Source organism: Xiphophorus hellerii, chromosome 3, assembly GCF_003331165.1.
Source record: "Xiphophorus hellerii strain 12219 chromosome 3, Xiphophorus_hellerii-4.1, whole genome shotgun sequence".
NCBI lineage: Eukaryota > Metazoa > Chordata > Actinopteri > Cyprinodontiformes > Poeciliidae > Xiphophorus > Xiphophorus hellerii.
In genome coordinates, this window is record NC_045674.1 from 31,956,333 (window position 1) to 31,978,610 (window position 22,278).

At 39.1% G+C, this 22,278-nt stretch overlaps 1 protein-coding gene across 7 annotated transcripts in view; it reads left to right on the forward strand.

Moving 5' to 3' along the window:
• Positions 1-5,768: 5,768 nt before the first annotated feature.
• Positions 5,769-22,278, forward strand: part of adgrb1a (adhesion G protein-coupled receptor B1a) — a 179,673-nt gene continuing 163,163 nt past the window's right edge. For all 7 annotated transcript variants that reach the window (XM_032558860.1, XM_032558866.1, XM_032558864.1 and 4 more), the window contains exon 1: positions 5,769-6,353. The gene's annotated coding sequence lies outside the window, so the exon portion shown is untranslated. The remainder of the gene's footprint in view (positions 6,354-22,278) is intronic.

Sequence of the window (22,278 nt, forward strand, 5' to 3'; positions counted from 1 at the left end):
AAAAACAAACAATTAGTGTGAAACAGCATAAAAACATGAAAGTGATTATTTGGTTTGTTTTATTTTCCTGTAAAGTACCATCCATTTATTAAGGACCCCTGTCAAGTTTCACTAGAGGTGCATCTGAAAGATGACAAACCATTCTGTCTGCAGGTAAGGTCAGAGCCAGCCTTCAGCACCGTCCTGCATAAAAGCTGCACAGAAACTGCTTGTGCTTGGTGGGTGAATGGTCTGTGTGGTCTGATTAAATATTTAATTACACATTTAGACTCTTTGGCCACGTGCTGAATTAGTCATGTCTGATAATGGTGTGCCATGCAGAAGACAGGGCACAGCAGCCTCTGGGGGAGTACAGCCTCCCAGATGCCACACAATAACCTGCTCACCTATATAACTCAAGAAGAAAATTCTAAAGAGAACTGATAAACAGCTAAATGTCTGATTGTAGCAGGAAACATTCTCCTTTGTTTTAACAGCTTGTCACTAATGAACATTGATAGCAGCTACATTGTTTGTGTCCAGAGCCAAGAGAGCTTCAAGGTAAGTTTAATAGAACTCAAGAAAAAAAAACAGCCAAGAAACAAACCAGAGGCAAAGAAAAGCTCCTTCTTTTCATATCAATGCAACAAGACATGTTAAGTCATTTTTTTAGTCCAAGTCAAGTCTAAAGTTTTACACCCCACCTCAAGTTTTCAGGCAGGTATTGAAGGAAGTTACACACAAAATCAGAACTCTGTAGAACATATATGAGATTTATTTATTTTTTTATGTTTTTATGTCTTTGTCACTAACTGATCTAAAATTACACTTCCTGTGCTGTTTGAAATGTGGGTCCAAGAGGCTTTTTTATTTGCTCTATATGTGTTGTACATGTATACTCAATAACTTCCTTATTCATTATTTTCATTATCATTTACCTATTTTTAAATTTGTGTCTGTATGCCTTCTGTCTTTTTAAGTCCGTTGATGTCGTTTTATGTTGTGCTGTATGTTTGACAACCTACTGAAAAACTAATTTCACAGTACTTAACTAAATTAAGCGAAGAGACAAAACTGGTCAATATTCAGGGGGCCACGCTCCATAAAATTAACATCCATATATGTTTGTGACTATAATAACATCAGCCTCTGTCAACTTAGTGCAAAATAGATCATGTATGTGAAAAACGTAGTCAGTCATGTTGCAACGACTGGACATGCAAATTCATCAAGTCCAATGCACAGACACAATGTAAAGTCACAGCTTTGGATACAAAGCAATACTTTTACTTTTTGGCAGTTCATCAGTTTTCATAATTCTTTCATTGTTACTTAGTATAGTTTAGCTGAGTGTTACTATCTCAGTAAGTTTGCTGATTAAAGTATTTAACTGGAGGGTTCAGTTATTTGTGTTATTAAACTCTTATATTGGAGAGGTGTTCTCTTTGTTTGAGAATGTCACTGCTGAACTTAAATCTTTCATATATTACATTTATTATCTAAACCTTTCCAGATAATCAGGTGGTGATTGGTCATTTTGATCTAAATGACAAATTTTGCTAATAATTGCCTTTGACATTTGTGATGTTATTCATAGCCAAACCAAACCTTTAGTTGCACAACATGTGAAAAGCTGCTGCCCTGAAGCTCTTTGAAACACAGATGTTGAGTTCCTCTCCAAAGGTCAAATTACTGTGGGAAACCCAGAGTTGGGACAAACCCTGAAACATAATAGTCATTTGAAGCTCTTTACCACATTATGCTAGTGATTCTGTGGAGGACCTTGCATCAGGTGGAATTCAACTTGTGGCAAATAAGTGGGTAGTTCTAGAAAGTATAATAACCTTACTTACCTCTTTTAATAGCTAAACAGCATGATGATCACAGGCTGCTGTGCTCTGTCACCACTGGCTGGTGTAGAAAACACTCAGACAGCTATGTGCTGAATGCCAGAAGGAAGCCGAACACTGATTACACTTTTGTTGTCCGCATTCTTCTAAAAGACAGATGTTGATTTTAAAAAGTCCACAAAAAAGTGTTCACCCATAGCAAACCTGCAAACGACAAACATGAACTACAGTGAGAATTACATAACATATGCATGGATGCAAAGCAAAACATTGCTTTTGTGAAGTCCTGAAATCATGTCACAACATGAAGGATATTTGCAATTAAGGCAATGTGGCCCAAATTACAGCTTCATTATGGCTGAAAAATAGGATGATGGGAAACATTTACTCTGCTGCTTTTATTCTACTTTACATCATGTTGAGTAGCAACACTCATTCATACCAAGTGTAATTAATTCCAGGAAACATAACCGGCACTTACTCCATGTCACTGGAAGGCATTAGGGAGGGTTTATTTTTCCTTCTTTCCGATATTGGCTCAGCTGCTCATTTCAACTTCACCCTCATTCTCATCTCCACATCCATTTTGTCCTCTAATGCTTTAGTTGTACATAATTCCAACATAAAGGGACTCCAGAAATACACTCAGTCACATGTAAATGCAGTTCATGGCTGCACAGGACTTTGATTTAGTCAGGAACTGGAAGTCTTTATGGCTACGCCAGAGAAAGAGGACAAATAAGTGTATTTCCCTGCAGTGTGAAGACAGGATAACCCAAAATATATCTGATAACCACATGAGACATCACAGTCATAAAGAAAAAGTCTTATAAACCTCAACGCTTCATTCATACAACTGATGCCCAATATGAATTATTCATGTGAAACATCTTGCTCATACGTAAATCTGACAAGGCTGTTTGCTAAGTGGTCCAGAGATGCCTTTCTGCATCCTTTTGTGCTCGTCTACATGGCCGTGTATCCTTGACTGAAGTCAGGACAATGACAGTGATGAAGGAAAGATGCATTTGTTTGTGCTCTTGCATCCAGAAGCCTGTCAGATCTTTCTGAGTTTCAAATCAAACTGGGTTCCCAGCTGTGTACTTGCCCCCTGTAGCAATGCTGGCTGTCTCCATGAGTATGTGTGCGACTGTCTGGGCGAGGGACAAGGCCTGAAGACATTATGTGTATTGTAAAGAAAAAGGGTGAGACAGTGCGGACAGATTGGGACAACACTATCATTACTGCTTGTCCATGAGGATTTAGGGTCAGGGTGCATGCTGCTCCTCCAACCCTGGAAGCTTAAACAGAGATCTGTCCATATTCCCAGAGATCCCAAACTAACAGCTTGTTTAATGCAGTACTGCAGGACTTGTCGTTGGGATTATTTTGCACACCTTCTATAGGGTTACTCTTTTGCTGCAAATTCAAAAATTTCAAAGCTTGTTTGTTTATCAACATCAAAGGCTTTTAGTCTGACTAGGTGGTTTGGCTCCAGTTACACTGCAGTCAAAAGGGGCCACAGATTGATAGCATGAATATAAACCCAGAGTATTGTAACCCTTTGATGCACAACATTGGTAAGAAGTGACCCGGTTGGGTTCTTATGATCTTTACAAAAAACATTGCGTCACTCGATATTCCAGGTTCTGTTTTCTATTCAATCGTGTTCTTGTGTGATACCTATTTGACTGAAATGTATTTTTCCTTCTAGTCTTGTTAGTATTCAGTATATATATATATATACAGTACAGACCAAACGTTTGGACACACAGTTGTGTCCAAACGTTTGGTCTGTACTGTATATATAAATATATTTCTTTTAATAAAGACCATACTTTTTACTTTTAGTCTCCAACTTTGTGACAAAGCACTGCTTTTGTATTTACACCAAGTATACACAGAAGTGTAAACTGTGTACACTCCTGTGACACAGGAGGGACACTCCAACTTGGAGTGTAAGCGTGGCGTTTACACTCTGGATTCTTGTTCTGATAAAACCAGATATTACTTTCTAAGTTGGTTCTAGATTTATATACTATGACTTCAGAAAGTCATCACAAAATATTTGTTTCCTCATTGAACTTTTGTCAACGTACATAGGAGCGTTCCACCGAGAAATACTTCCTATGACACAGAGCTCAAAGAAGTTGATTTTACATAAAACTGCCCCTATAAGTTATTAGCAGCAGATGTAGTATTCTAATCTTAAATATTATGTTTCATTAGCTTAAGAACAAAACCCATTACAATCAACAAAATATCAGTCTGTGTGTAATTAATCTGTATAATGTTTTTAATTTAGTGAACTGAGCTACTGTTATACATCAACTTTTCTATTATATTCTAATTTGTTAAATACTATATATGGAGCAATGAATCCACAGAAACGTCTACAAACAGTTTAACAAAAACAATTTTAGTAAGCAAAGTTAGAAATTGTTACAATATAGGTTAACACAGTTATTGCATCAAAGAGAAGTTTTAAATTTGACATAAATGCCTTACTTGTACTCTTATAATTAAATAGTAATGTTATTAGCACAGTCAGTCCTCTTAAGACTCTGACTCCAGTCAGTGAAGTCTCAACTGTTGTCCACCAGTTCTGAAGGTAAAACCCCCTGTTGACCTTTGACTCTGAGTCAGGTTCTGCTGGGGGTTTCTCCTGTTAAAGGTTTTACTCTCCTCCATCACTAACCAATGTGGTCTGTGTTTTCTGACATCTTTCTACCAGAACTAGCATTAACTTCCTTAGAAGTCGTTAGCACTGATAGATAAGAGCTGCGTTTTGGAGATACTCTGACTGAGGTGTCTACCCACTGTGACTAGTCCTTGTCAAACTCACTCAAATCTTCACTCTTACCCTAACCAGTTTCTAACAGAATAAAATGTTCTCCTAGTGGCTAACTTACCCTACTGCCTGCAGGAGCCTCGGTGAAGAGATACATAAAATCAGTCACTGGTCATAGTCCTCAGAGCTCTCTGGAAAACTAGGTGCTATTTATTAGGAACATATTGTCATTATGTGAGAAAGGTGGTGCCACAGCCCCAACACGATTTCAATTGACGCAGTTTGACTCCAGGAGAGGGGGCTGATGGGTGAATTTTACACTGAGAGGAAACCTTTTAGCTTTGAACACAGTAAAGACACAATGTGGCAGGAAAATGAGCGTTTGGGCTTCAAAATAAGAGTATTCCCCAGAGGAAGGTGGAATGTCTCAGCTGGACATCGGTGTGTCTGCGTGCGTGCGTGTTTGTGGCTTTCATCTAGAAAAAATGGATGATATTATTATTAATGTGACAATGCAGGGCTTTCCCTTCCTTCTTTCTTTCCTTTGTTCTTTATTTCTTTGTTTATTTCTTTATTACTTTTGTTTATTAATTCTCTTTCTTGCTTGCCAGTAGAACTGGTAGTACTGTATCAATATTAAGGAATTATTTACCTCTATACTTAGGTGAAAATGTAGTTTTGCCTTATTTCAAGTGTACTAAAATACTTGCAGTAGAATAGACAAAAATACTTGATAAGAATTTGTGTTTCTACAGAGTATACTTATATATATATATATATATATATATATATATATATATATATATATATATATATATATATATATATATATATATTTCCCAAATTTGTTTTGGGAAATTCATAGTATATATATATACTTTGATAACCCTGTTTATTCATATAGAAAAATATATAATTTAACAGGGTAAAAAGTTATTTTTTTTTAATTGCTCAAGTATTCTAGAAAGAGTCTGAATAATTAGTGTATTTATTGCATACTGACTCTTTCCCAAGGCTTACTCAAAGGGTTCCCCCTCCTGCTTTATTAAACCATGTATTTATTTTGAAAGATCTGCCTGGAAGTTATTGTGGTGTAATTTGGCTCTCTTGATACCAGCGCGAGCCCCGGGCTTCCAAATAAGGAATTTGGCTGTCGCCGCGCGGACACACGGACGGACAAGGACGCTCCAGAGCCGCGAGCTGGAGACGGCAGTTCCAGAGACGTGCTCGAGCTTCCCTTAGATCTGCGGCTCTGTCGCAGCTCTCACATTCACCTGGGGGAGAGTGAGGCGTGCGTGCGGAGAGGATTTCCAATTTCAAAGATCGCCTAACTTTTTCCAGACAAATAGGCTCTAAGGATTAAAAACAAACAGCGAACAAATAAAACAAGACATAGAAGAAGACGAACTAATGTGTAATAAGGATATTTCTGTCCGAAGTGAAGAGTTTGATTTTGAAGCAGTGGGGGAATCAAACAGGGAGAATACAAGCTGAATGCGTTTTACGCACTGGGAGCGCATCAAACAGAGAACCTGAACTCCTGACAGTTTCTCTGTCCTCTTCGTCCCCGAAGCGTCGTACTTATTTAGCTTAGGGTGAGGCGAGATTTATCAGAATTAAAACGCGTTTGGTGGACTTATGGCAGGACTTACCCCTTCTGGAATTGTTGAACACTCCGAACACACCGACCGCTGACCACTGCCATGCTTCGGCGGAGTGGTAATTTACTCAAGGTAAATTCTTTGTTTTATTATTCGTATTATTTCGTCCAGTTCTCTGTTACCGATGTGTTAGGAACTGGTCCGGTCATCTCAAAGTTTTCTGTGGCAACATTTTGGGACGCGTTGCCCTTGTTGTTTTGGGAAATTCATATCTGGCTAAAGGGCAGAAAATACCACAAAAAGGTCAAGTATTAAAATATGTGAGCTGTCGTTTATTCAACAACTTGGTGTTCCTGGAGCCAGACCAGGAGGCATCCGAGTGATTCCCAAAGCTCACACGCCCAGTCGCTTTGAGGCTCAGGGTGGCTCAGGGCATCGTCTGTCCGCGGGGACACAGCGCGGCGACGCAGCGCGGCGCGGCTCTCCGGGGATGCGGTGTCGCCCTAACCCAACCCTGCTCAGAACCAAGACAGCTGAGCCATTCTCTGTTTTCTGCTGAAGATAAATATGTAAGAGCAACAGTGTCCTTCAGTAAAACAGAGAAGAAGTGAGCTTAACTATGAACTCGCTCGCTGGGCACAACATAAATGGCTCTCTTACACGTTATTTTCCCATTCACTTAATTGCTCATATTTTTCTTGAGAATGTGATTACTTTAAAATAAAATGCTGGACTATAACCAGCTTTTCTCATGCATATTCAACCAACATACAATCGATTGTTTACCGATCATTTGGATTATTCTGAAAAGAACAGCGGTGTGGGTCCGGAGGAAGCTCAGTGCATCTCTCCTGGATTCCTTATTTATTTATTTACACTTTAAAATAATTTCCTAACATGTTTTCATTTATTTGTATAAACAAACAAAGACGTAAATCAGGAGAGCTGCGGGTCAACTCCTCAGATTTCTCCATCTGCAGCTTCCAGGTGGCTTGGATCCACTTTCAAACATCCTGGAAACAGGATCTGGATCTGCAGGAACACAGCTGAAATGTGCTGAAGTCATGTCTTGGTGATACTTGATGAGCAGACGCAGAAATCATGCCTCCGGTGATGCTCATGGGGGAAACCTGAGTCTTTGCAGTGGAGGAGACGGATTAAGAGGCTGTGGCGCACCGCCTGTCTCCAGCTGATGGCCCTACCTCTCAGGAGACCTCATCGCCTCTAAATGAGTTGTCATTCACATTCACAGTCTTCTTCTGCTTCGGTGAGCCTCCCTGGAGTCTCCTGGAGCTGGAGTAGGACTTCTTAGCCTGCCCAAGCTGTGGCACTCGGGGCTAGCAGAAGAGGCAAGTTTGGAAACATTGCAGATATTGGAATTCATATCAGTCTAATAAGAACTGATAATTCCTCTTCATTTGACATTGGAAAGCAAAGTCAATATTTGATCTCCTAACCCTTTTAATATGGCTAGCTCAGACTGTTGGGGGCGCTATAGAACATCCATTTTTTCATCTGCTCATTTAAAGCTCCAGCTCCAGTGCGTTGCAGTCTGAGGAGGTGACTGTTGAATAAATAAAGGCTGTATGGCCTCAGAGCTGAGATTTCTGACCAATCGGCTTTAACCCCTTTCAGTTGGCTCTAACGTGAGAATGCGATCTTAAAATACAGATTCAGAAACTGGGCTTAGTTTTTAAGGTCCATGCAAACGTTTTTTGACTTTCTGTTTTGACATTGCATAAACCTTCTGTTGAAGACGGATTAAAGGAGTTCTGGTTTGAAACTCATTAAAACCTCCAGTTGGAGCTTGTTATTCAAAGAAAATGAATGACTAAATTAGCCTCATATCGGAAGAAATTGTGCCAATGGCTTTCTTGGTGAATTTTATTATTATTGTTATTATTCACAGCTGATGCATCTCTCAGATATCCATTAACAGTCTTAGTTACCACATGATCTAAATGATCTTTCTTAAAGCAGGAAAGAAATGTGTTACTGCAGCTAAAACAACACAGCGTACTTACTGATGGAGTTATAATTGTGTTTCATATAATTACATTATATGAAGAGTTTTTTTGTCCTTAGATTTAACCATACAATAAATATTCACTAAATGTCATTGTATATTATAAGTTGATAATATATTTGCTGTTTATAAAGACTCTGGCACATTAAATAAACAGATACTACTTGCCCTTTAGCAAGATGACACCACATTCTGCTCCTTATAGACATTCTATTAAACATTGTTACTGTAGTGAGAGTGCTGGATGCTCTTCCCCAGTTTGTGTTACAATAAAACAAGGAATTGTAGTGGCCTTCTGTAAGCCTGCTGACCAGCAGTGTGCAGCAACAGGTGGGAGGAGAAGGGGTAGTACAGCATTACTACTATCAGAAAAATCTGTTTAGTGTGGCTCCACTGTTCTGTGGCACCACTTTAAACATTTAAAATGGTATGATGCTTTTAATTTTTAAATCTTTGGTACTCATAAATGTACAAACATTATGTGCTTTTATAAAACACATAATGACGAATTTTGTGCCAAATGAAAATTTGTGTTTAAGAAAGAAAAATATTCTATTAAGATTTTTATTTTCTTGTTGGAAAATTAAACTCTTTTCTAGGAAAGAATTTCAGTAAAGCAGCATTGAATGTTTTTATTATTATTATTATTATTATTATTATTTTAGAAGCCATCTAGCTGCTGATGCTTGATAGTAAGACAGCAACAAACCTCCAGCCAAACAGTTTACAATTCATACTCCTGAAGAACAGAGAACACAGTTTAAATGGAAGATGATTTAATCTTTTTCTCACCCGGAATACTTCTTTTCCTTGGCATTTCTGAAGCACTCACTAAATGACATGTTGTCAAACAGGCAGCTATAGAAATACATAATTTGTTTATTGTGACTGCATGATGTTATCTTTTGAGAAAATAAATGGGGATTTTTAAAGACTAGATCATTTCTTTATTTCCTGTCTGCTCTATGCTTCACGCAGGTTGGAAAAACTCTTTTTTTCCTGAAATGTCATTGAAAGGGATTTAAAAAGGATGAATGATTAGATTGAAGGAGTTCTGGTTTAAAACCTCGGCCTAGTGACAATCCAGGTGATCCAGTGATTGAAGCAATATTAAGCATAAAAGTGTTATATGGAACTTTTTGTCACAGCGCCATTATTTCCACATCAGGCCAATGATAAAGCTCTGAGGAGAGCCCGATATGCAGGACTTGTCAGATGTTTTAAAGTCACAAGCATTTCTGGGACGGAGCCAGGTTTAGGGTATGACAAGCATCACCCTGGCTTCCCTCAGTACAGGTACTGCATGTTAGCAGTCAACTGTTTTATCTCCAGAAAGAGAAGAGATAAGCGAAGGGAAGTCAACAGTGGAGCCCTGACAGGCACTGCTGGCTCCGAGGCGCAGGGATGAGACAAGCCAACAACGCAACACTGGCCTTTTCAGAGGCATTCATGCATGTTTTTTTTAACCTAGATGTCCTCTTTTGTTTCTGCATCCACATCCTCCCGCAGCTTCGGAAAATACCCGTGCTGTCGCCTCACTCGCCCTCCCTCTGTCTTCCTATCCTCTGATCACTCTCTTTTCAAACAAAGCCACACTGTCCAAGGCTGCGAGCCGTCAAAGACACTCATATTTGAATTTGTAACATCAGAGGGACCAGTATGAGACAGTGAAGGGAAGCAGGGGGCGTCATAGAAAAGGAGGGAGATGAATGAATGGACGGGCGACAAGGAGACAGTCAGTGAGACGATCAAAGATGGATTAAAGGAGGGACAGAGAGAGCATACAGGACTCAGAAGATGTGCGTCTAGGAGGCCCTTGAACTCTAAAAACTGCCTTACCCATCATGCTTTGGAGTAAATGGCCAGCAATCAGTCTTACCGGACAGGTTATTCATACACTCCCAAACACAGGGACATTAAAATGAAAACCTACTGTGATTCTGTGTCCCACTGGCCTGTCAGCAGTAATGTGGGAAATTATTTTTCTTTTTTTGCCTGAAGGGACCTGGAGGTCCACCAGATCCAGTAAAACTATTTGTTTCCCTAATTAGGGACAAAATGAGAGGCTTGGGAGGGTATTTAATGAGGCTTGGCCGTGTGGGAACAGAATCAGGAACTCCGTTATTCTACAGTTGCAAAAGTTTTACCGCAACATTTAACAAGTACTGACTAAAGCGGTTTCAAGTATCAAACGTACTGAATGTCATTAGATGGGATTGAACATGTAAGTTTATTTAACAGAAAATCCAGCGTAATTTCCAACCTGGCTGGACTGGTGCTGCAGCAAGTGCAAACGTCACAAACTATCATGAGGTTCTATTGGGTAGTTGGTCATCATGAACAAACCCCCGCTAAGTTGCAAGAAAAATACGAATTCTAAAACATGAAGTTCCACAATTATTCTCTCCATGTATTGCAGCTCATTCATGAGTGGAAGCTGTGACCGTCGTCTTGTGAGAGCCAGCAGCGTCTGATCACTTCATCAGTCCTGTTGCTAAGGTAGAAAAGGAGAGCTCCGTGTCAGCTATTTTATATGGAAACAACAGCAATCAGAGCATCAGGGCAGGAACAAAGAAGACTGCCTGCTTGTCAGAGGTGTTTATGAGCATAAAAATGCAAATGTTGTGTAGACTAAACAATGTAGAACATGACCCTTTGAAACAGATCATGTTTTATTCTCTGCTCTAGCATCAAGGCTGGATTGATTTCCTTTAGGTTAAACTGTAATACCTATTACTTCGCATTGTTCTTCCGAAACAAAAATGACCTTATTGCTTTTTCAGAAACCAAACACTGTTAGAGCTTAGATCACAAACCTCTTAATTTGCCAAGGCCACACTTCAGATATACGTGTGATGGTTTACAACTATGTTAAGTTGTAGAGGGAAACTACCAGCTGTGTTACATCAGGTATACATTTATTAATAAATATTTAGTGTAAGGCAGTGGTCCCCAACCACCGGTCCGCGGACCAATTGGTACTGGGCCGTGCAAGAAATAATGAACTACTTCCGGATCTTTTATTTTGAAAATCCTAAACCGGATTTTACCGGTTACGTCTTGAGCAAAATTGCGCCAACTTGCAGCAGAATGAGTAACAAAACAACATCGGAGTACTGCGGCGCACCCCCTCCCACCCCCCCCCCCCCACACACACACACACCCCCCTCCCCGCCCCCCGGAACAACAGCATCGGACTCGATACTTACAACACGCCCCCCCCGGCCCGCAGCAAAATTGCGAACAACCGCTGGTGTATGGGCATATTTGACTGTTGACTTCACTGATCAATTCAATTCAAATAGACTTTATATGAAAGGTTAATTAAATGTCAATTCATATCATTCAAGTCTCTTCAAAGAGTCATTGCGGATGGTGATACTGTGGGCAGGAAGGATCTTCTACAGCAGTTTGTCTTGCAATGGATCAGAAGAAGCCTCTGACTGAAGACGCTGTTGCTGTCTGACTGTCATGACAACTCAACATCCAGGCAGCAGATATGATATTCTACAGTAACATTTCCTGATGACACCATCAAAACCTCTGCTAATCCAGCTCACTTGCTTTCGCTGCTCCTCTTTACATCTCTGTCTGGCCGTACAGTTAGGAAGCAGAGAGATGTTGGAGATGGAATATGATCCTTTCCCTTTAAGATCAAGAGAAGAGATGGTCTAAACTTCCCTTTGATCTCACTCTGCATTCATGATTCCTTCTCATCTCCTCAGGGACTCCAGATGACTCCACACTACTGACCAGTCTGAGCTAAGAAGAGTTATGACTACCAGAATATCAGAAGAAATCTGCTTGTGCATGTTTGTGTTACTAAATCTGATCCCATGTGTACATGTAAGGCTAGACACCACTTACTGTGTAATTTTGGTCAAGTCCAGATTTGCATGTTAGCTAAGGATATAACAATGTTGAGAGATGATCCAATGTACAACACTGGGTTCACATTCATTAATTAGTGTGCTATGTCAACATAGCTGTAAATCAAAAACTAATTCTGAAAAACATAGACATCGCAAACTTAAGAGGATGCACCTTCATATCTGAGGGTTATGATGTTAATGTAATCTTATCAGATGTCTTGACAATGACTCTAAGAAATTTATGAGAGTTCACTTTTGCAAGATGTATCATGGCATTTTAACAACATAAGATCTCCACACATTGTTAATGGCAGCAAGTAAATATTGGTTTCAGGTAGCAGTAATTTTATATATGTTTTAATATATGTACCAAAGTTTAATATTGCAAGACAAAATAAGTCATGTGGTTTCTTACTTATGCATTTTGTTAAGAAACCTGTCAGTATGCATGATTATTCTATTTTGTTTGTGTGAAATGGAAAAATCTTCAGAATCTTCAGACAAAACCTCTCACTGGATTAGACAGCAGCTGAAAAATGATGACACTTGGCTCTGATTTGTATGCCAAGGATGGTTGGTCATGTGCTTTTATGGCAGGATCAATTCACTACCTGACATTTCTTTATAAGGCCATCCTGAAACTGTCTCCATATTTTTTACGGCCTTAATCTTTGCATCTCCCTATGATTTCTCATTTTCATATTTTTCCTGGTTTAAATGAAACTGCAGGAGAAACCAAACATCTAAATCTTATTGAGCTTTATTTGATTTCTTGTGAGATGACTTACGGCATCCTGCTGTGGCTCCGTCCCTTCCTGAGCAGATCTTTGATGTGAGATTCCATTTTTAAGCTTTACGCCGTTTAGACATTTAGTCTGTTCTGAAAATAAAGCTGCTCAGCCAGGAGCTGCAGCCTTCAGGTGACTTTTAGCACCTCCTGCCAGAAACACACGCTGCTCATACATCCAGAAGAATGAGCTTTTGTCAGTGTGATAATAGAGTCTGCAGCGCTGCACTCTGTGTCTGTTGGTTTTAGGCAGGGAAAGGATTTCATCTGACTTCTGGGTGCAGCCTCATATTTCTGGAACCCCTGAGTGCTAGCAGTAATAGTATGGTAGCATCTGAGGTGAGTGTCTGTGAATCAGGGTCTTTAATTAACAGGGTTCTCTTTTCTGCTATTTTTGACTCCATGTTAGCACATTCTCAGAGTGAAGTAGAGGAAACACCTTCACACCTCAGTGTGATGAGAGAAGCCATCCTGACTCCAGATCTGTTTTTAACACTGCACAATATGTGACGCATGAAAGAGCAAAACCCTTTTTTGAACACCCTTTTCTGTTGGAGTCATTACAGTTACATTGTGTTTTTATTATTATTATTATTATTATTATTATTATTATTATTATTATTATTATTATTTTTACGGCAGCTGGACCTTTATTTCAAATTTTATGTAGCAGATGTGTTTATCCATTGTGACTTACACAGGAAGCAGAGAAAAGCCTGAGGGTGAAAATATCAAACGGCACATAACAAGCTGACGTTTTTGGTTTGTTTCTTTATGACTGGAAATGACAAATACATATCCTGCTCTACTCAGCCTCCGACGATAAAAACCGCTGTAATAAAATATATCTGGTACAGAGATGTGCAATTACAGAAAAAAATTCTTCACAAGTAAAATTGAATACCATATTTAACCCAACCATTTACAACGTGGGGCTGAAATGCCACAGTGGCGCAGTTGGTAGCACTGTTGCCTTGCAGCAAGAAGGTCCCGGCCGGGGTCTTTCTGCATGGAGTTTGCATGTTCTCCCTGTGCATGCGTGGGTTCTCTCCGGGTTCTCCGGCTTCCTCCCACAGTCCAAAAACATGACTGTCAGGTTAATTGGTCTCTCTAAATTCTCCCTAGGTGTGAGTGTGTGTGTGCATGGTTGTTTGTCCTGTATGTCTCTGTGTTGCCCTGCGACAGACTGGCGACCTGTCCAGGGTGAACCCCGCCTCTCGCCTGGAACGTAGCTGGAGATAGGCACCAGCAACCCTCCCGGCCCCATTAGGGACAAAGGGTGAACAGAAAATGGATGGATGGATGGATTTACAATGTGTACAGAAACATAGAAAATGGTCTAAAAGCCATTCGCATATTTTAAAGCTTTTCCTTTAATGATAATAATTCTTTTGTTTTTGTTGGTCCAGATGTTGGACAAGACATTGCTCTAAAAACATTATAGTGTCATTATAAATCACTTACACTAAAAATGTAAACTAGAGGGAAAACCTGGCATAAAAATACTATTTTATGTTGATGAGGAATGATCTCAGACAATTTGATTGGATTTAAAAAAAACAAAGTATGATAAAGTGGACAGAGCAAACCGAGCATCCGAACAGAGGACAAAAGGGTTTAATTGTGGCATCGTGTTGGTGCCTCACCGGCACTTCCTGGTGAGCGGCAGCTTAATAGATGGAAATCCCTTGTTGAGGTCAGAGGTCAGAGGAGAATAGGCAGCCTGAGACTGGGATTACCAAACTGTTTAACTCATTCTGTGAAGGGTTCAGATGCTTCAGGATAAAAGATAACTCAGAGAGCTGCTGCAGTAGATTACAAAGGGGTTATGAGTCACTTGAAATATGTTTATGGTGTCACTGTTCATTTATGTTATGTGATAAAAACACCATACTAATTATGGTTCATAAATGCTTTGTAAGCTTCACATTTAGGTCAACTGGTTTTCTTCCAAGTAGAATCTCTTTCTGCTCTTGACGTATGTATTTCTTATTGAATATGCAAACACACATTCTTGAAAAACTCAAACAAGGCCATTGCTGTGTCATAACTTATTTTTCAGCAGTTACCATGGTGAATCAATATCTGGAGGATCTACTAATGATTTATATACATCATTTGAGGTAAACATAACTCAGGGTTAACTGAAGCTATTATTTTCAGCTGATCTGGACTGAATTTTGAGCCTTCCTCGTTCAGAATTATCTAGCCCAGATTTCGCAAAGAGACTGTTAATCCCCAGATGCTACTCCTGTTAGCGAAAAACAGGAAACGACAGTTCACACAGGCTCACCAGAATGAAACAATAACAGATTGTAAAAATGTTTCTTGGTTTCACGAGTCTTTATTTCAGCTCCAACATTCAGATGGTAGGGTCAGAATTCAGCAACAAATATGCAGCAATCTGTCATGCCAATATGATGTAAAATCAACGAGGACCATTTCCCACAACTTGTGTTGTTAGAGATGCCACAAGGAATCAAGGCAGGTGTGAAGCCAAGAAAGTTGTACCTAAAAATGTGGCCAGTGAGTGTAGTTCGGCATATTTATTTGATTTTGAGGAAGTATTATAACACTTACCGTCATTTGGATCTGAGTGAGTGAGTGAGTGAGTGAGTGAGTGAGTGGGTGAGGGGGTGAGTGGGAAAATGTAAACCTGTAAAATTTTGAGCAGAGTAAAGCACTGTGCTCTTTTTGGGAAAAGGAAACCTGTACAGTACAGTGATCAAATATAGCTTAATTTTGTCTCTTCTTTTCTGGGAATGCAGTGCAGCATCGTTACATGGTGTCATATTCCCCTAATGGAAGTAACTACATTAACTTAGAACACAAAAGTTGACCATAATATGAACATTTAGCGTGAGCTAAAAGAAGCTGAACTTTTCTCCAGCACCACATCAGTGCCTCTCCTGTGACTCGCTGTTGGCTGTTGAAATGCCACAGAAATGAGCCAAAAGCACGTGGGCATGTTCACGCCGTCTCCTCCGCATGCACATACTGTACACACACACCTAGCTTGTGAATTCACAGATGGTTCTCTCTGCTTCCTCCACAGCTTTCTCAGTGGTGGCGTGACCCTCTTTTTGGCTGAAAGTGTCACTTATCATCAACACATTATGGTGTCATTGCTGTAGTTTTATTCTCCTGGCACTTTGCTGATTTCTTCAGTAGCCATAGGGACATGGATGGTCTATGAAGCATTTCTAGGAACATTCTGTGAGTTATTATGGCTGCATAAATTGATGACCATATGCACAGCAGTTGCTACACACGCAGATGCATGCTGTTCTATTTGATACTTGTTTGTTTAAATTGGAACAGTTCTGCTGCTTCCTTCAGAAGTATCCCAATAAAGCACAGGTAGTTTCATAGTGCAGGGTAAAATGATCTATTCTTGCTCTGCTATGATGAGTCCAGGGGAAATCTTTGATCTGGAGTGTCTGGATAATCATCCGTGGCTGAGCCCTGATTTCCATCTCTATTCAGCTCTCCCCTGGAAGCTCTATAAGAAGCCATCAACACTGGAACTAATCAGGGTTATTACCACTCTCCCTATTGAACTGCATACTCCACCAGATGTGGGCTCTGTCTCACCGCAGAGCTTGTTCTTTGTGTTGATGTTTCACACTCACTTAATTCTATCTGCTAATGCATTATGGCCAATCCTGAAATCGTGTCGGACAAAAATGTAGATAAATAATTATTTGTTCCCCACTTGAAAATTCATTGCTGCAATTCCTGTCTGAGAGATTCTGGCATTCTATAATTTCAGGGTCAGAAAGTCGGAAACATTCAATTTACTGAAATTTTGGGGCTTTAAGGGAGAGTGGAAATCATTATGTTCCTTTTCCTGCATGTTTGAGGTAAATGGAAATGCACCTGATCTCCAGCTTCTATCTTTGACCTGTTGAAAAGTTCTTTCTGTAAACTGTCATTTCAGTAGACTTAACCCTCCCGTGGTTTTAGCTCGACACTCAGGAAAAGCGCAGAAAATGTCACAGTAGGGAAACGAAGGAGGTTGTCCCGTCAGACGGTCACTTTCTGGAATAACAGAAAGTGACGGTTATTTCTTTTACCAGGTACCATATGTACCTGGTAAAATCACAAATGGGGTCAGTGTGACCCCACTGGACCGCACACAGAATAAAAAACTTGTGGGGTCTAATCAACCCCATCTCTTTAAGACCACAAGAGGGTTAAATACAGAATTTAATAAACATGTTCAAACAAAGACAACTTGATTTGGAGTTGACTAATCTGTCTATTCTCATATATATATATATATATATATATATATATATATATATATATATGATTAGCAAGGTTAGCTTCATTGACAAAACAGTATTATTTGTGTGTATTTCTTAAAGAATGTAGGTCCTTACTTTCTCGCTGACATTTCCAAAAGATTGCCAATATTTAAAAAAAATCAACATGTTAAACGATTGGCAAAGGTTCACAGCTGAAAATTATTCAATATATAAATTTTGCTGCTTCATGTCTTCAGTCTTACTTTCTCCTATCAAAGCAGCTGGAACAAACAGCCGGCATGCCTCTGAAGAAAATAAACTTCTAAATAGCTTTTGACATTTCTGTCATTTAGCCGGTTTCATTTTTGCTAATGCTTTGTGTCTTGCTTCTCAGTAACTACCTCTACACTCAAGAGTTTTGCTGTTATCACAACCTGATAACACTGACACCGACTCCTTAGTGGGTGGAGAGCCAGTGGCTGTCATAAAACTGGAAATTACTCAACAAAATCAATTGCCCATAATTGTCCATATGCCTGTACACCGTGTTCCAAATTATTATGCAAATTGGATTTAAGTGTCATAAAGATAAAAAACTTTTTTTGTGCTATTGAATTTATAGATGGTATTGTGTGTCAGGGCTCTTTGAATCACTATAATTAATTTCAGAGAGCTGGTTGATTAGTTTGTCTGGTGAGCTCAATTAAAGGAAATCAACTTAAGAAGGATGTTCCACATTATTAAACAGGCCACAGGTTTCAAGCAATATGGAAAAGAGAAAGGATCTCTGCTGACAAAAATCATCAGATAGTGTAGTGCCGTAATACAAGGTATGAAAACATTAGATATTTAACGAAAACTGAAGCGATATCGTACTGTGAAGAGATTTGTGGCTCATTCAGAACAAAGATGGGTTTGTACAGATAAAGGCATAATGAGGAAGGTTTCTGTTAGACAAATTCATCGGATTAAGAGAGCAGCTGTTAAAATGCCCTTACAAAGCAGCAAACAGTTATTTGAAGCTGCTGGTGCCTCTGGAACCTCAAGGTGGAGGATCCTCCAGAGGCTTGTGGTGCATGAAACTACTATTCGGCCACCCCTGTAACTCGGTCTGTTAAGATGTCTTTGATTGAAATTGCTTTTGATGTTAGTACAGGTGACCACTTAATGCTGCACATTCAAAGAATGACCGTTTGCACTTCTTTATAATCCATAAAATGTTTAATAAATCTGCTGTGCATAATAATTTGGAACAGTGCATTTTGAGTTTTTTATTTTGGAAAAAAATACTGTTCTCATGGGGAGCTTTGTTCCGTAAAATTTGATTTATACTGTAATTGTTCATGACTTGAAAATTATACTGCCCATCATTTGCATTGACCATTTAAGAAAATCTGAGAAAATATCACTTGCATAATAATTTGGAACATGGTGTAATTAGAATAGACAGAGTAGGAGAGACATAAAAAAAAACACCATCCTGTAAATCTAGAAGAGTCCAAAATTACATATTTCAGTTGGTTTTGGCTTAATTTTTTATGTTTCTAATTTGGTTTGGTTTAAAGCTTGAAGTACATTTAGAAATCTACATGTTCAATTATGAAATTTTCACCATAACACTGAGATTAACCTCACCCTCTCTGAGTGGGTGTGAACCATTTTCCCTATGAGGGTTTCCTTTCTGGTTGACAGAAAGTTGTTGTTAGCTCTGGTCATCCATAACCAGCTGATTAACAAGAAATATGCCTTCTGTTGGAAGAGATGGCTACTTAAAAACTTTTGGAGATTCATGTCAGAATTTTTAAATGCCTCACTTAACATCCAAAAAATGTACTAGTCATCAGTAAATGTTTTTTTTAAGAGTCATTAAAGGTGCCATGAGAGATCAAGCTAAATATCGGTCAATTCTCGTCACCAGACAATTTTTCTATCTATGTCCAGTTCCACAAAGCCCAAGTCAGATGCCTGCTTCCAGGCTTCCAAGACGATTCTGGTTACTTTTCAGATGGTATTTCCTGAACTTCCTATTAAGAAATTAACAAGGAGTGACTTAATTTCCTGTACAGTTTCATACCTGCCTTATTTAGTTTGACTTCCGACAAGCCAACTCTCATAAAAACATGTCTGTCAGATCTGAGATGCCACCATTATTAAACTGCTTGACTTTCCTCCAAATATTGATCCACAGTCATCAGGTGGCGATTTGTCTTATGTGTCATGAAAGTCTTTGTAAAGTTTTTGTCTTTCTGAAAAAGAAGCCATGTGGTTGTGAAGTGCTGACTTTCCAACGCGCTGTTGTCAGCCGAGTTGTACAACAGTTCTGCTTAAGTGAAGCATTTACTTGTGACGTCTCTGTGCTCCACTTCATTTCATCCATAATGTTGTTTTTCCTCCACTTAGAGGACATCGCAGCTGGTACTGAACATAGCATATTTTGCCAACTTAAGCACTTGTTAATTTGCTGTTTTGCTCTTGCATGATGAGCTAATGATGGATGAAAACAAATTGTTAACAAAGAAGGCAATTTATGCATCGCCTTATATTCTCTCTCAAGCAATAAGTGTTCATATTTCATTTTGTATCTACATATTTATTGTCCTCTCTGGGCTGGTTTTATTTCCTCTCTATCAGATTGCGTTCTAACAAATGGTTCTTCTCCACTCTGGTCCTCTTCTCCTGTCTTTTTGAATATCCCCTCCTCTTTGTCCTCTTCCTCTCTGATCATCTTTGTTCCCATTTTCCTCTCAGGTCTTCTCAGCTTGAAGATCTGCTTAACTTTAAATAAATACAAATAAATATTTGTTTTTGTTCACCATTTACCCAAAGGTGTCAACCACAAACCCCAAAATATTGAAAGAGTCCACATCACTGCTTTGGAAATATGGATGCATATCACAAAAAACAAAGGTAAGGGAATTTTCCTGCTGGCATCTTAAGATAAAGATAAACAAAATTGTATTTAAGACTGAATAAAAAAACTGCAAATTTAAGCTGACCATCACTTTATGTTAATGCACAAGCAGATGAACACATACGAAAAGCAGGAGAATATATTTCCTTGAAACTAAAATGTTTCCATGCTTTGAACCAGGTGAACAAAATATTTCAAATATGAAAGTGAAGCTCTTGTTCCATTTGCTTTTTATGCAAATATCAGAATTAGGGTTGCTGTGAATTGTGTATTCAGCGTAACTGATGGCGTTGATAATAATAATTGGTCGACTTCAAGAGTTTTTTAGCTGACGCAATTTTTAGGAGATTAGTTTTTGGTTTCTTAAGCTTTTTGAAAACTAATTGTTTTTCTGCACACCGCTCTGTGTGTGCCTGCTTGTGGGCGTGTGTGTGTGCATGTGTGTGGGCGTAGGCGGGTGAGTGTGTGTGTGCTGCAGTCTGTAGGCATCCTGGGTATGGCTCTGCTGCATATCTCAGCATAATTTGGCTCCACTCTTTGGATCGGCTTGGCTCTGTATCGCCAAAACAATCATGCTGGATGAAGCATCTGTTTCAGGGACAAATTTGCCAGGTAAAAAAAAAAAAAAAAGTAAAGTTATGAAGCTCAGGGGAACATTCAAGTCAGGAGGTAATCAATGAGGATCTGAACACCGCAGATTTTCTTACTTCAACAAATTGACACAGCACCATGTATGTGGTTCAGAAAACTAAATAATCATAATCAGCTTTCTAAGTTTCTATGTGCTCTTTATGAATTATGTGCTACATTTTATGTTTGAGGAAAGTTCAGACAAGAATCTGGACTCTCATTGGATTGGTCTGCCTTTGCTCTTTTGTGTTGATGTGTGGAAAGGGTAGCTGATTTTCGTTTCCTGGGGGTCCACACTGAGCAGGGCCTCACATGGAACATGAACACCTTCGAGCTGATATAAAAGGCCCAGCAAAGACTGTACTTCCTGAGGTTCTCAGAAGGAACAACATCAAGGAGAAGCTGCTGGTGTCCTTCTACAAGTGCTCCATAGAGAGCATACTGACTTACTGTATCTGCGTATGGTATAACAGCAGCACTGCGGCTCAAAGGAAAGCTCTCCAAAGGGTTGTGAATACAGCCCAAAAAATCATTGGCTGCCCTCTCCCCTCACTGGAGGACCTGCACAGCGACCGCTGTCTAAGAAAAGCACAACACATCACAAAGGACACTTCTCACCCCGGACATTCTCTGTTCACACTGCTGCCTTCAGGCAGAAGATACAGAGCAATCAGAACAAGAACCAACTGTCTCAGAGAGTTTTTACCCGATAGCAATAACAAAACTAAATGCAATCAAAAACAACCATTAATCATCATGAATGATGTATGTGAGAATGTGGCTATTATAATTTCTTAGTTTTTTGTTTGTTTTGGGGTTTTTTTGTGTTTTTTTTTTTTTTTTTACCAGTTATTTGTTATTTCTTACATTGTGTGTGAATTGTGAGACAGTTATTTTTTGTTTTTAAGCATATGCACTGACTGATGGCACTTTTTCAATTTCGTTGTTCTTGTGACAATGACAATAAAGATCTATCTATCTATCTATCTATCTATCTATCTATCTATCTATCTATCTATCTATCTATCTATCTATCTATCTAATAAATGACAAAAAATTGCATTTTAACCAAAAATTATATTTCTAGGAATTAAGCAACATTTTCACTTCAAAAATCATTTGTTACTGCTAAAGTATTTGAAGCCGGGAGTAATGCAGCACACGGAGCTTCAAATAAAATGGGTCCTTTATTGTTTTTCAAATGAAAAAAAACACTTTTTCTCTCTTTCTGAGTTGCAAAGAAACAAATGTAAATGACCCGTATTCTGTCAATATAAAGCCTCAGCTTCGGTGAAAATGGGGGGCTCACATGTAGCAACATAGCTTCACATACAAAACTAAAACTCTTACAAAGGGTGTAATAAACGGCAGTGGCACTTCTAGAGGACAAACAAAGAAAAACATAACATTAACATCCTCTCCTTAACTTTGTTCACGGAAGATAATTCAGCTTCGACATTACCGAACACTTGGATTCTCGGCTTAGGTGGCCATGTAGTCATCCTTTTCACCAGGTCTCGGCACACAAAAATGTCCTTCTCTTCCGCTTTTCTAAGAGTGCCACGATACATACACAAGAGG